At 42.4% G+C, this 15,433-nt stretch overlaps 1 protein-coding gene across 4 annotated transcripts in view; it reads right to left on the minus strand.

Annotated features, from left to right (window-relative positions):
* Window positions 1-15,433, minus strand: part of pde10a (phosphodiesterase 10A) — a 158,775-nt gene that overhangs the window by 45,976 nt on the left and 97,366 nt on the right. The gene's annotated exons all lie outside the window — the stretch shown is intronic.

The raw sequence follows: 15,433 nt of genomic DNA on the forward strand, positions 1-15,433 counted from the left end.
ACTGTGACCATCGCATCCAAAAAGTCAACATAACGAATTAGGCTTTTCTCCTCATTCAATATAATGAATTGGGCTTTTCTCCTCATTCAATATAATGAATTGGGCTTTCCTCCTGTCATTCAATATAATGAATCGGGCTTTTCTCCTCATTCAATATAACGAATTGGGCTTTTCTCCTCATTCAACATAATGAATTGGGCTTTTCTCCTCATTCAATAAAATTAATTGGACTTTTCTCCTCATTCAATATTATGAACTGGGCTTTTCTCCTCATTCAAAATAATGAACTGGGCTTTTCTCCTCATTCAACATAATGAATTGGGCTTTTCTCCTGTCATTCAACATAATGAATTGGGCCTTTCTCCTGTCATTCGATATAATGAATTGGGCTTTTCTCCTCATTCAATATAATGAATTGGGCTTTTCTCCTGTCATTCAATATAATGCATTGGGCTTTTCTGCTGTCATTCAACATAATGAATTGGGATTTTCTCCTCATTCAATATAATGAATTGGGCTTTTCTCCTCATTCAATATAATGAATTGGGCTTTTCTCCTGTAATTCAATATAATGAATTGGGCTTTTTTCCTCATTCAACATAATGAATTGGGCTTTTCTGCTGTCATTCAACATAATGAATTGGGCTTTTCTCCTGTCATTCAATATAATGAATTGGGCTTTTCTCCTGTCATTCAATATAATGAATTGGGCTTTTCTCCTGTCATTCAATATAATGAAGTGGGCTTTTCTCCTCATTCAACATAATGAATTGGGGTTTTTCTCCTGTCATTCAATATAATGAATTGGGCTTTTCTCCTCATTCAATATAATGAATTGGGATTTTCTCCTCATTCAATATAATGAATTGGGCTTTTCTCCTCATTCAATATAATGAACTGGGCTTTTCACCTGTCATTCAACATAATGAATTGGGCTTTTCTCCTCATTCAAAATAATGAATTGGGCTTTTCTCCTCATTCAATATAATGAACTGGGCTTTTCTCCTCATTCAATATAATGAATTGGGCTTTTCTCCTGTAATTCAATATAATGAATTGGGCTTTTTTCCTCATTCAACATAATGAATTGGGCTTTTCTGCTGTCATTCAACATAATGAATTGGGCTTTTCTCCTGTCATTCAATATAATGAATTGGGCTTTTCTCCTGTCATTCAATATAATGAATTGGGCTTTTCTCCTGTCATTCAATATAATGAAGTGGGCTTTTCTCCTCATTCAACATAATGAATTGGGGTTTTTCTCCTGTCATTCAATATAATGAATTGGGCTTTTCTCCTCATTCAATATAATGAATTGGGATTTTCTCCTCATTCAATATAATGAATTGGGCTTTTCTCCTCATTCAATATAATGAACTGGGCTTTTCACCTGTCATTCAACATAATGAATTGGGCTTTTCTCCTCATTCAAAATAATGAATTGGGCTTTTCTCCTCATTCAATATAATGAACTGGGCTTTTCTCCTCATTCAATATAATGAATTGGGCTTTTCTCCTCATTCAATATAATAAATTGGGCTTTTCTCCTGTCATTCAATATAATGAATTGGGCTTTTCTCCTCATTCAATATAATGAACTGGGCTTTTCTCCTGTCATTCAATATAATGAATTAGGCTTTTCTGCTGTCATTCAATATAATGAATTGGGCTTTTCTCCTCATTCAATATAATGAACTGGGCTTTTCTCCTGTCATTCAACATAATGAACTGGGTTTTTCTCCTGTCATTCAACATAATGAATTGGGCTTTTCTCCTCATTCAATATAATGAATTGGGCTTTTCTCCTCATTCAATATAATGAACTGGGCTTTTCTCCACATTCAATATAATGAATTGGGCTTTTCTCCTAGCATTCAATATAATGAATTGGGCTTTTCTCCTGTCATTCAATATAATGAATTGGGCTTTTCTCCTCATTCAATATAATGAATTGGGCTTTTCTCCTCGTTCAATATAAATAATTGGGCTTTTCTCCCCATTCAAAATAATGAATTGGGCTTTTCTCCTCATTCAATATAATGAATTGGGCTTTTCTGCTGTCATTCAATATAATGAATTTGGCTTTTCTGCTGTCATTCAATATAATGAATTTGGCTTTTCTCCTTATTCATCATAATGAACGGGGATTTTCTCCTCATTCAACATAATGAATTGGGCTTTTCTGCTGTCATTCAACATAATGAATTGGGATTTTCTCGTCATTCAATATAATGAATTGGGCTTTTCTCCTCATTCAATATAATGAATTGGGCTTTTCTCCTCATTCAATATAATGAACTGGGCTTTTCTCCTGTCATTCAATATAATGAATTGGGCTTTTCTGCTGTCATTCAACATAATGAATTGGGATTTTCTCCTCATTCAATATAATGAACTGGGCTTTTCTCCTGTCATTCAACATAATGAATTGGGCTTTTCTCCTCATTCAATATAATGAATTGGGCTTTTCTCCTCATTCAATATAATGAACTGGGCTTTTCTCCTCATTCAATATAATGAATTGGGCTTTTCTCCTGTCATTCAATATAATGAATTGGGCTTTTCTCCTGTCATTCAATATAATGAATTGGGCTTTTCTCCTCATTCAATATAATGAATTGGGCTTTTCTCCTCGTTCAATATAAATAATTGGGCTTTTCTCCTCATTCAAAATAATGAATTGGGCTTTTCTCCTCATTCAATATAATGAATTGGGCTTTTCTCCTTATTCATCATAATGAACGGGGATTTTCTCCTCATTAAACATAATGAATTGGGCTTTTCTGCTGTCATTCAACATAATGAATTGGGATTTTCTCGTCATTCAATATAATGAATTGGGCTTTTCTCCTCAATCAATATAATGAATTGGGCTTTTCTCCTCATTCAATATAATGAATTGGGCTTTTCTCCTCATTCAATATAATGAATTGGGCTTTTCTCCTCATTCAATATAATGAATTGGGCTTTTCTCCTCATTCAATATAATGAATTGGGCTTTTCTGCTGTCATACAACATAATGAATTGGGATTTTCTCCTCATTCAATATAATGAATTGGGCTTTTCTCCTCATTCAATATAATGAATTGGGCTTTTCTGCTGTCATACAACATAATGAATTGGGATTTTCTCCTCATTCAATATAATGAATTGGGCTTTTCTCCTCATTCAATATAATGAACTGGGCTTTTCTCCTCATTCAATATAATGAATTGGGCTTTTCTCCTCATTCAATATAATGAATTGGGCTTTTCTCCTGTCATTCAATATAATGAATTGGGCTTTTCTCCTGTCATTCAATATAATTAATTGGGCTTTTCTCCTCGTTCAATATAAATAATTGGGCTTTTCTCCTCATTCAAAATAATGAATTGGGCTTTTCTCCTCATTCAATATAATGAATTGGGCTTTTCTGCTGTCATTCAATATAATGAATTTGGCTTTTCTCCTTATTCATCATAATGAACGGGGATTTTCTCCTCATTAAACATAATGAATTGGGCTTTTCTGCTGTCATTCAACATAATGAATTGGGATTTTCTCGTCATTCAATATAATGAATTGGGCTTTTCTCCTCAATCAATATAATGAATTGGGCTTTTCTCCTCATTCAATATAATGAATTGGGCTTTTCTCCTCATTCAATATAATGAATTGGGCTTTTCTCCTCATTCAATATAATGAATTGGGCTTTTCTCCTCATTCAATATAATTAATTGGGCTTTTCTGCTGTCATTCAACATAATGAATTGGGATTTTCTCCTCATTCAATATAATGAACTGGGCTTTTCTCCTCATTCAATATAATGAATTGGGCTTTTCTCCTCATTCAATAAAATTATTTGGGCTTTTGTCCACATTCAATATTATGAATTGGGATTTTCTCCTCATTGAATATAATGAATTGGGCTTTTCTCCTCATTCAATATAAAGAATTGGGCTTTTCTTCTCATTCAACATAATTAATTGGGCTTTTCTCCTCATTCAATATAATGAATTGGGCTTTTCTCCTGTCATTCAATATAATGGATTGGGCTTTTCTCCTCATTCAATATAATGAATTGGGCTTTTCTCCTCATTCAATATAATGAATTGGGCTTTTCTACTCATTCAAAATAATGAATTGGACTTTTCTCCTCATTCAATATAATGAATTGGGCTTTTCTGCTGTCATTCAATATTATGAATTTGGCTTTTCTCCTTATTCAACATAATGAACTGGGCTTTTCTCCTCATTAAACATAATGAATTGGGCTTTTCTGCTGTCATTCAACATATAAATTGGGCTTTTCTCCTCATTCATTATAATGAATTGGGCTTTTCTCCTGTCATTCAATATAAAGTATCGAGGTTACCTAGCCAGCTACACGTTCAAAGTCAACAACGCAGCCACTGCTAGCTAGCCTACTCCACCAGCCAGCAGTACTGTATCATTTTAGTCAATAAGATTTTTGCATTCCAATCTCCTTTGCATTAGCGTAGCCTCTTCTGTAGCTTGTCTACTATGTGTCTGTCTATCCCTGTTCTCTCCCCTCTGCACAGGCCATACAAACGCTCCACACCGGCTCGGTCCTCCCCTCCTGCTCCGTGGCTCGACGACTCACTGCGAGCTCACAGAACAGGGCTCCGGGCAGCCGAGCGGAAATGGAGGAAAACTCGCCTCCCTGCGGACCTGGCATCCTTTCACTCCCTCCTCTCTACATTTTCCTCTTCTGTCTCTGCTGCTAAAGCCACTTTCTACCACCCTAAACTCCAAGCATCTGCCTCTAACCCTAGGAAGCTCTTTGCTACCTTCTCCTCCCTCCTGAATCCTCCTCCCCCTCCCCCCCCCCTCCTCCCTCTCTGCGGATGACTTCGTCAACCATTTTGAAAAGAAGGTTGACGACATCCGATCCTCGTTTGCTAAGTCAAACGACACCGCTGGTCCTGCTCACACTGCCCTACCCTGTGCTTTGACCTCTTTCTCCCCTCTCTCTCCAGATGAAATCTTGCGTCTTGTGACGGCCGGCCGCCCAACAACCTGCCCACTTGACCCTATCCCCTCCTCTCTTCTCCAGACCATTTCCGGAGACCTTCTCCCCTACCTCACCTCGCTCATCAACTCATCCTTGACCGCTGGCTACGTCCCTTCCGTCTTCAAGAGAGCGAGAGTTGCACCCCTTCTGAAAAAACCTACACTCGATCCCTCCGATGTCAACAACTACAGACCAGTATCCCTTCTCTCCTTTCTCTCCAAAACTGAACGTGCCGTCCTTGGCCAGCTCTCTTGCTATCTCTCTCAGAATGACCTTCTTGATCCTAATCAGTCAGGTTTCAAGACTGGGCATTCAACTGAGACTGCTCTTCTCTGTGTCACGGAGGCTCTCCGCACTGCTAAAGCTAACTCTCTCTCCTCTGCTCTCATCCTTCTAGATCTATCTGCTGCCTTTGATACCGTGAACCATCAGATCCTCCTCTCCACCCTCTCCGAGCTGGGAATCTCCGGCGCGGCCCACGCTTGGATTGCGTCCTACCTGACAGGTCGCTCCTACCAGGTGGCGTGGCGAGAATCTGTCTCCGCACCACGTGCTCTCACCACTGGTGTCCCCCAGGGCTCTGTTCTAGGCCCACTCCTATTCTCGCTATACACCAAGTCACTTGGCTCTGTCATATCCTCACATGGTCTCTCATATCATTGCTATGCAGATGACACACAATTAATCTTCTCCTTTCCCCCTTCTGACAACCAGGTGGCGAATCGCATCTCTGCATGTCTGGCAGACATATCAGTGTGGATGACGGATCACCACCTCAAGCTGAACCTCGGCAAGACGGAGCTGCTCTTCCTCCCGGGGAAGGACTGCCCGTTCCATGATCTCGCCATCACGGTTGACAACTCCCTTGTGTCCTCCTCCCAGAGTGCTAAGAGCCTCGGCGTGACCCTGGACAACACCCTGTCGTTCTCCACTAACATCAAGGCGGTGACCCGATCCTGTAGGTTCATGCTCTCCAACATTCGCAGAGTACGACCCTGCCTCACACAGGAAGCGGCGCAGGTCCTAATCCAGGCACTTGTCATCTCCCGTCTGGATTACTGCAACTCGTTGTTGGCTGGGCTCCCTGCCTGTGCCATTAAACCCCTACAACTCATCCAGAACGCCGCAGCCCGTCTGGTGTTCAACCTTCCCAAGTTCTCTCACGTCACCCCGCTCCTCCGCTCTCTCCACTGGCTTCCAGTCGAAGCTCGCATCCGCTACAAGACCATGGTGCTTGCCTACGGAGCTGTGAGGGGAACGGCACCTCCGTACCTTCAGGCTCAGATCAGGCCCTACACCCAAACAAGGGCACTGCGTTCATCCACCTCTGGCCTGCTCGCCTCCCTACCTCTGAGGAAGCACAGTTCCCGCTCAGCCCAGTCAAAACTGTTCGCTGCTCTGGCACCCCAATGGTGGAACAAGCTCCCTCACGACGCCAGGACAGCGGAGTCAATCACCACCTCCCGGAGACACCTGAAACCCCACCTCTTTAAGGAATACCTGGGATAGGATAAAGTAATCCTTCTAACCCCCCCGTAAAATGATTTAGATGCACTATTGTAAAGTGGTTGTTCCACTGGATATTATAAGGTGAATGCACCAATTTGTAAGTCGCTCTGGATAAGAGCGTCTGCTAAATGACTTAAATGTAAATGTAAATGTAATGAATTGGGCTTTTCTCCTGTCATTCATTATAATGAATTGGGCTTTTCTCCTCATTCAACATAATGAATTGGGCTTTTCTCCTGTCATTCAATATAATGAATTGGGCTTTTCTCCTCATTCAATATAATGAATTGGGCTTTTCTCCTCATTCAATATAATGAACTGGGCTTTTCTCCTCATTCAACATAATGAACTGGGCTTTTCTCCTCATTCAATATAATGAATTGGGCTTTTCTCCTGTCATTCAATATAATGAATTGGGCTTTTCTCCTCGTTCAATATAATGAATTGGGCTTTTCTCCTCATTCAATATGATGAATTGGGCTTTTTTCCTGTCATTCAATATAACGAATTGGGCTTTTTTCCTCATTCAATATAATGAATTGGGCTTTTCTCCTCATTCAATAAAATTAATTGGGCTTTTCTCCTCATTCAATATAATGAATTGGGCTTTTCTCCTGTCATTCAATATAATGAATTGGGCTTTTCTCCTCATTCAATACAATGAATTGGGCTTTTCTCCTCATTCAATATAATGAATTGGGCTTTTCTCCTCATTCAATATAATGAATTGGGCTTTTCTCCTCATTCAATATAATGAATTGGGCTTCTCTCCTCATTCAATATAACGAATTGGGCTTTTCTCCTCATTCAATATAACGAATTGGGCTTTTCTCCTCATTCAATATAATGAATTGGGCTTTTCTTGTCATTCAATATAATGAATTGGGCTTTTCTCCTCATTCAATAAAATTAATTGGGCTTTTCTGTACATTCAATATAATGAATTGGGCTTTTCTCCTCATTCAACATAATGAAATGGGCTTTTCTCCTCATTCAACATAATGAATTGGGCCTTTCTCCTGTCATTCAACATAATGAATTGGGCTTTTCTCCTGTCATTCAACATAATGAATTGGGCTTTTCTCCTGTCATTCAATATAATGAATTGGGCTTTTCTCCTGTCATTCAACATAATGAATTGGGCTTTTCTGCTGTCATTCAACATAATGAATTGGGATTTTCTCCTCATTCAATATAATGAATTGGGCTTTTCTCCTCATTCAATATAACAAATTGGGCTTTTCTCCTCATTCAATATAATGAATTTGGCTTTTCTCCTTATTCAACATAATGAACTGGGCTTTTCTCCTCATTCAACATAATGAATTGGTCTTTTCTGCTGTCATTCAACATAATGAATTGGGCTTTTCTCCTCATTCATTATAATGAATTGGGCTTTTCTCCAGTCATTCAATATAATGAATTGGGCTTTTCTCCTGTCATTCAATATAATGAAGTTGGCTTTTCTCCTCATTCAACATAATGAATTGGGCTTTTCTCCTGGCATTCAATATAATGAATTGGGCTTTTCTCCTTATTCAACATAATGAACTGGGCTTTTCTCCTCATTCAATATAATGAATTGGGGTTTTGTCCTCATTCAATATAATGAATTGGGCTTTTCTCCTGTCATTCAACATAATGAATTGGGCTTTTCTCCTCATTCAATATAATGAATTGGGCTTTTCTCCTCATTCAATAAAATGAACTGGGCTTTTCTCCTTATTCAATATAACGAATTGGGCTTTTCTCCTCATTCAATATAATGAATTGGGCTTTTCTGCTGTCATTCAATATAATGAATTGGGCTTTTCTCCTGTCATTCAATATAATGAATTGGGCTTTTCTCCTGTCATTCAATATAATGAATTGGGCTTTTCTCCTGTCATTCAATATAATGAATTGGGCTTTTCTCCTCATTCAACATAATGAATTGGGCTTTTCTCCTCATTCAATATAATGAATTGGGCTTTTCTCCTCATTCAATATAATGAATTGGGCTTTTCTCCTCATTCAACATAATGAATTGGGCTTTTCTCCTCATTCAATATAATGAATTGGGCTTTTCTGCTGTCATTCAATATAATGAATTGGGCTTTTCTCCTGTCATTCAATATAATGAATTGGGCTTTTCTCCTGTCATTCAATATAATGAATTGGGCTTTTCTCCTGTCATTCAATATAATGAATTGGGCTTTTCTCCTGTCATTCAACATAATGAATTGGGGTTTTCTCCTGTCATTCAATACAATGAATTTGGGTTTTCTCCTGTCATTCAATACAATGAATTTGGGTTTTCTCCTGTCATTCAATACAATGAATTGGACTTTTCTCCTCATTCAATATAACGAATTGGGCTTTTCTGCTGTCATTCAATATTATGAATTTGGTTTTTCTCCTTATTCAACATAATGAATTGGGATTTTCTCCTCATTCAATATAATGAATTGGGGTTTTCTCCTCATTCAATATAATGAATTGGGCTTTTCTCCTGTCATTCAACATAATGAATTGGGCTTTTCTCCTCATTCAACATAATGAATTGGGCTTTTCTCCTCATTCAATATAATGAATTGGGCTTTTCTCCTCATTCAATAAAATGAACTGGGCTTTTGTCCTCATTCAATATAACGAATTGTGCTTTTCTCCTCATTCAATATAATGAATTGGGCTTTTCTCCTCATTCAATATAATGAATTGGGCTTTTCTCCTGTCATTCAATACAATTCATTTTTTTTTTCTGCTGTCATTCAATACAATTAATTGGGGTTTTCTGCTGTCATTCAATACAATTAATTAAGCTTTTCTCCTGTCATCCACAACAACAGACTTCATTCATTAATTTAGCCAGGAAAGTCCAATCAGTAACAACTGCCGCTGTTTTCCAGGGATTCCTGGGTTCCATACACACTTAGAAAAAAGGGTTCCAAAATTATTGTTCATCCATCTCGATAGGACAACCCATTTTGGTTCCAAGGAGAACCCTTTTTGGTTCCACGTAGAACTCTTTTGGGTTCCATGTAGAACCCTCTGTGGAAAGGTGTTCTACCTGAACAAAAAAGGGTTCTTCGAAGGGTTCTCCTATGGGGATAGCAGAAAAAGCCTTTAGGTTGTAGATAGCACTTTTGTCGAATCAAATGAATTCATTCATTTATTCATTGCTTCATTAAATAATTCACATTCAACCCTCCTCCCACAATATCCTGCAGCCTGTGGAATCTCCAGAGGGGTGGAGGTCAGGGAGGGCATCAGTAGTCTTCACAGCCCTGATTAGAATACTCTCTCTCTCTCTCTCTCTCTCTCTCTCTCTCTCTCGCATGACTGCTCAGAATGAGGAGCATCTCTATACATTGTTACATAACAGACCCATGCCTCTCTCTACTTCACAGGACCAGATTGACTACTGCTGTGCGTGCAGAGAGAGACAGAGAGAGAGACAGAGAGACCAGAGAGACCATTGCTGTGCCTGCAGAGAGAGACAGAGAGATAGACAGAGAGAGACAGAGAGACTATTGCTGTGCCTGCAGAGAGAGAGAGAGAGACAGAGAGACCAGAGAGACTATTGCTGTGCCTGCAGAGACAGAGAGAGACTGAGAGAGACAGAGAGAAAGAGTTCAGAACAGGATGATGGAGAGAGAGATCAGAACAGGACGATGGAGAGAGAGTGACAGAGAGGAAGAGGTCAGAACAGGATGATGGAGAGAGAGAGATCAGAACAGGATGATGGAGAGAGAGTGTGAGAGAGAGAGAGGTCAGAACAGGATTATGGAGAGAGAGAGATCAGAACAGGACGATGGAGAGAGAGTGTGAGAGAGAGAGAGAGAGAGAGAGAGAGAGAGAGAGAGATCAGAACAGGACAATGGAGAGAGAGAGACATAGAGAGAGGTCAGAGAACAGGCTGCAGGAGCAGCTTGATCACCACTCTATGACCTGCCCTCACACAGCAGAGGAGCCCAGCTCAAGCAGCCAGGCCTCCCCAGCCCTGCCCTCACACAGCAGAGGAGCCCAGCTCAACCAGCCAGGCCTCCCCAGCCCTGAACTCACACAGCAGAGGAGCCCAGCTCAACCGGCCAGGCCTCCCCAGCCCTGAACTCACACAGCAGAGGAGCCCAGCTCAACCGGCCAGGCCTCCCCAGCCCTGCCCCCACACAGCAGAGGAGCCCAGCTCAACCAGCCAGGCCTCCCCAGCCCTGCCCTCACACAGCAGAGGAGCCCAGCTCAACCGGCCAGGCCTCCCCAGCCCTGCCCTCACACAGCAGAGGAGCCCAGCTCAACCAGCCAGGCCTCCCCAGCCCTGCCCTCACACAGCAGAGGAGCCCAGCTCAACCGGCCAGGCCTCCCCAGCCCTGCCCTCACACAGCAGAGGAGCCCAGCTCAACCAGCCAGGCCTCCCCAGCCCTGCCCCCACACAGCAGAGGAGCCCAGCTCAAGCAGCCAGGCCTCCCCAGCCCTGCCCCCACACAGCAGAGGAGCCCAGCTCAACCAGCCAGGCCTCCCCAGCCCTGCCCCCACACAGCAGAGGAGCCCAGCTCAACCAGCCAGGCCTCCCCAGCCCTGCCCTCACACAGCAGAGGAGCCCAGCTCAACCAGCCAGGCCTCCCCAGCCCTGAACTCACACAGCAGAGGAGCCCAGCTCAACCAGCCAGGCCTCCCCAGCCCTGCCCCCACACAGCAGAGGAGCCCAGCTCAACCAGCCAGGCCTCCCCAGCCCTGCCCCCACACAGCAGAGGAGCCCAGCTCAACCAGCCAGGCCTCCCCAGCCCTGCCCTCACACAGCAGAGGAGCCCAGCTCAACCGGCCAGGCCTCCCCAGCCCTGCCCTCACACAGCAGAGGAGCCCAGCTCAACCAGCCAGGCCTCCCCAGCCCTGCCTGCTGCACCCCTCCTCCCCAGCCCACAGAACAGCCTCCCACTGACAGCGGCACCGGCACAGACCAAGCACACCCCCACCAACCCCCCCTCTGCCCCCTCCAGTCCAGAAGACTGGCTGACATCGTCCTGTTAATGGACTCAAATGGGAAGTTTGTTCAGGAGAATACACTTTTCCCTCGACACAAAAGGAGAACGGTGTGGTGCCCAACAACGCAGAGTGCCATGGAGCTGCTTGATAAGGCCAATCTCGGGTCGCCAAGCCACATAATCATACACACCGGAAGCAACGACCTGCGTGCTCAGCAGGAGAGGGTGGCGACTTCACTACGGGGAGTGATTGAGAAGGCCTCGGAAATCTTCTCCAACTCAAGAATCGTGGTGTCAACCCTTCTACAGAGGAAGGACTTCCACCCTGCCACAGTCCAAAGAATAAACGCCAGCCTCTCCCAGGACTGTGCCCTGCGACCCAATGTACACCTGGCCCACCATCCCACCCTCCATCTGGACTGTCTCTATAACATTTTTTACATTTTACATTTTAGTCATTTAGCAGACGCTCTTATCCAGAGCAACTTACAGTAGTGAATGCATACATTTCATACAATTTCATACATTTTTTTTTTTTGCTGGCCCCCCGTGGGAAACGAACCCACAACCCTGGCGTTGCAAACACCATGCTCTACCAACTGAGCTACAGGGAAGGCTATGACCATGTTCACCTGTACAGGGAGACAGTCCCCATCCTTGCCAAGACTCTCAAGGACGTCGCTTTAAACCGCAGCCCGACCTCTCCACCCAGGAACAATCTCCACCCCGCTGAGATAACACCCCGGACCAGCACCCTGGACCCCCCAGCCACGACCACAGCACCACCAACCTCAATGCTCACCACAACCAGTACAGCACAGACCACCCAGACGAGGCCTCCCACCCCATGCCCCCCCCCCCCCCCCCCCCCCCACCACAGACCCTCACGTGGAGGAGCCACAGCCCAGCAGGCAGAGCTACGCACAGGCTGTGAGAGGAGCAACTGGCCCAGCCCCCACCAACCAAATGAGTGACATTAAACACATGCTGAGTCTACTATGCTCACATGTGATAGGTCATTAAACACATGCTGAGTCTACTATGCTCACATGTGATAGGTCATTAAACACATGCTGAGTCTACTATGCTCACATGTGATAGGCCATTAAACACATGCTGAGTCTACTATGCTCACATGTGATAGGCCATTAAACACATGCTGAGTCTACTATGCTCACGTGATAGGTCATTAAACACATGCTGAGTCTACTATGCTCACATGTGATAGGTCATTAAACACATGCTGAGTCTACTATGCTCACATGTGATAGGCCGAGGGTCATGGTAAGACGAGCACAACAACTCCACCCTCCTCACACTACATCCACCCAAGTGGCATGACACAAATACTATCTTAAATGATAAACAAATCACATTTGCATAATAAGAGTTTACGTTAATTGAAAAATCCTATTTTAATAGTTATTGTTGGATTGTGAGTGTTTGTCTCATTTTGAAGTTAAAGAAGAAAAAAAAGTTATGAAATCTTTTTACGTTGCATGTTGGAATTTACAAGGATTGAAGTCCTCTGCTTTTGGGCTAAAGAGCAGAAACCCAGACTTCCTGAAAGAAATTGATGATGTTGATATTGTAGAACTCCAGGAAACATGGTGCAGAGGTGATGTTTCCACTGGCTGTCCACTAGGTTATAGGGAGATCATCCTACCATCCACTACATTAAAAGGAATCAGACAGGGCAGAGACTCAGGACAGGGCAGAGACTCAGGACAGGGCAGAGACTCTGGACAGGGCAGAGACTCAGGACAGGGCAGAGACTCAGGACAGGGCAGAGACTCTGGACAAGGAGGCTATCTTGACAGATAAAAACGTCTTCCTCTGTGCCACATACATTCCCCCCTCAGAGTCACCCTACTTCAATGAAGAGATTTTCTCCATTCTAGAGGGGGAAATTAGTCACTTTCAGGCCCAAAGCAACCTACTGGTTGAACAGACACTATTAACAGTCATGGGGATAAACACCTACCAGGAAGCAACAACCTTTTCCTCCCCACATACCCCCCCCCCCCCCAGAAACAACTATGACAAAGTGAAAAACAGAAATGGAGTACAGCTCGTGAAGCTCTGTCGAACACTGGGTCTGTACATAGTCAATGGTAGGCTGAGAGGGGACTCTTTTGGTAGGTACACCTACAGCTCATCCCTTGGCAGCAGTACTGTAGACTACTTCCTCACCGACCTCAACCCAGAGTCTCTCAGAGCCTTCACAGTCAGTCCACTAACACCTCTCTCAGTAAATTTGGCCATTTGGAACATCAACTTTATATTTGAGAAATTAGCCTCCTTGGCTAATCTAAAGAAGCATAAGAGCAAACCAGAAATAACAGATAATGAAAAATGGTTTGATAATAATTGCAAAAAGCTAAGTAATTGAGAAATATATCTAATCAAAAACACAGAGAACCAGACAACAAAAATATATGCCTTCAGTGTGGGGAAACACTAAAGCAATACAAACATACCCTAACAACAAAAAAGGAACAGCACATTAGAAATCAACTATCAGAATCCTGTGGATACCCCAATTACAGAAGAAGAAATATTGGAAAAAATATGCACTCTCCAACCCAAAAAGGCCTGTGGTGCTGATGGTATTTTAAATGAAATGATCAAATATACAGACCACAAATTCAAATTGGCTATACTCAAACTCTTCAACATTATCCTCACTGCAGGTATTTTCCCCGATATTTGGAACCAGGGATTGATCACACCAATCTATAAGATTACAGAGGAATTTGCGTTAACAGCAACTTGGGGAAAATTCTCTGCAGAATTATAAATAGCAGACTACATCATTTCCTTGATGAACACAACGTCCTGAGCAGAATTCAGATTGGATTTCTAAAAAATGATCGTACAACAGACCACATTTACACCATCCACACTCTAATTGACAAACAAGTAAACCAAACAAAGGCAAAATGTACTCGTGTTCTGTAGATTTCAAGAAAGTTTTGATTCAATTTGTCACGAAGGTATTTTTTATAAACTAATAGAAAGTGGTATTGGAGGGAAAACATATGATGTTATTAAATCAATGTACACTAAAAACAAATGTGCAGTTAAAATTGGCAACAAGCAAACAGACTTCTTCTCTCAGGGATGAGGAGTGAAACAGGGCTGCCCAATAAGTCCAACACTATTTAACATCTACATTAATGAATTGGCAAAAAACATTAGAAGAATCGGCAGCACCTGGTATCACCCTACACAACACTGAAAGCAAGTGTCTCTATACGCAGACGACCTGGTTCTACTGTCTCCCACTAAAGAGGGGTTACAGCAGCACCTAGATCGTCTTCACAGGTTCTGTCAGACCTGGGCTCTGACCATTAACCTAAAAAAAATATATATAATGATATTCCAAAAAAGGTCCAGAAATCAGGATGACAAATATAAATTCTATTTGGACACAGTTCTATTAGAACACACCAAAAACTACACATATCTAGGACTAAATATCAGCAACACAGGAAGCTTTCACATGTGAACGAGCTGAGAGACAAAGCAAGAAGATGCCATTAAAAGGAACATCCAAAATCGAAATTCCAATTAGAATCTGGCTCAAAACTTTCCAATCGGTTATAGAACCAATTGCTCTATATGGCAGTGAAGTATGGGGTCCTCTCTCTAATAATGAATTTACCAAATGGGACAAACATCCTATTGAAATACTGCATGCAGAGTTTTTCAAGACTGTGTTGCAAGTACAAAGAAGAACTCTAAATAACGCCTGTAGAGCAGAACTGGGGCAATACCCCCTCCTCATTCAAATAGAAAAAAGAGCCAGCACATTTTACAACCATCTTCATCACACTTCATCACACAGCTCTACAATGTCAAGAGATGAAACAAGAGAAGAGTTCCCTCAGCCAGCTGGTTCTGAGGTTCAGTTCACTAACCCAAACCAACCCCATAGAGACTCAGGA

The sequence above is a fragment of the Salmo salar genome, chromosome 19, assembly GCF_965601325.2.
Source record: "Salmo salar chromosome 19, fSalSal1, whole genome shotgun sequence".
NCBI classification, from domain to species: domain Eukaryota; kingdom Metazoa; phylum Chordata; class Actinopteri; order Salmoniformes; family Salmonidae; genus Salmo; species Salmo salar.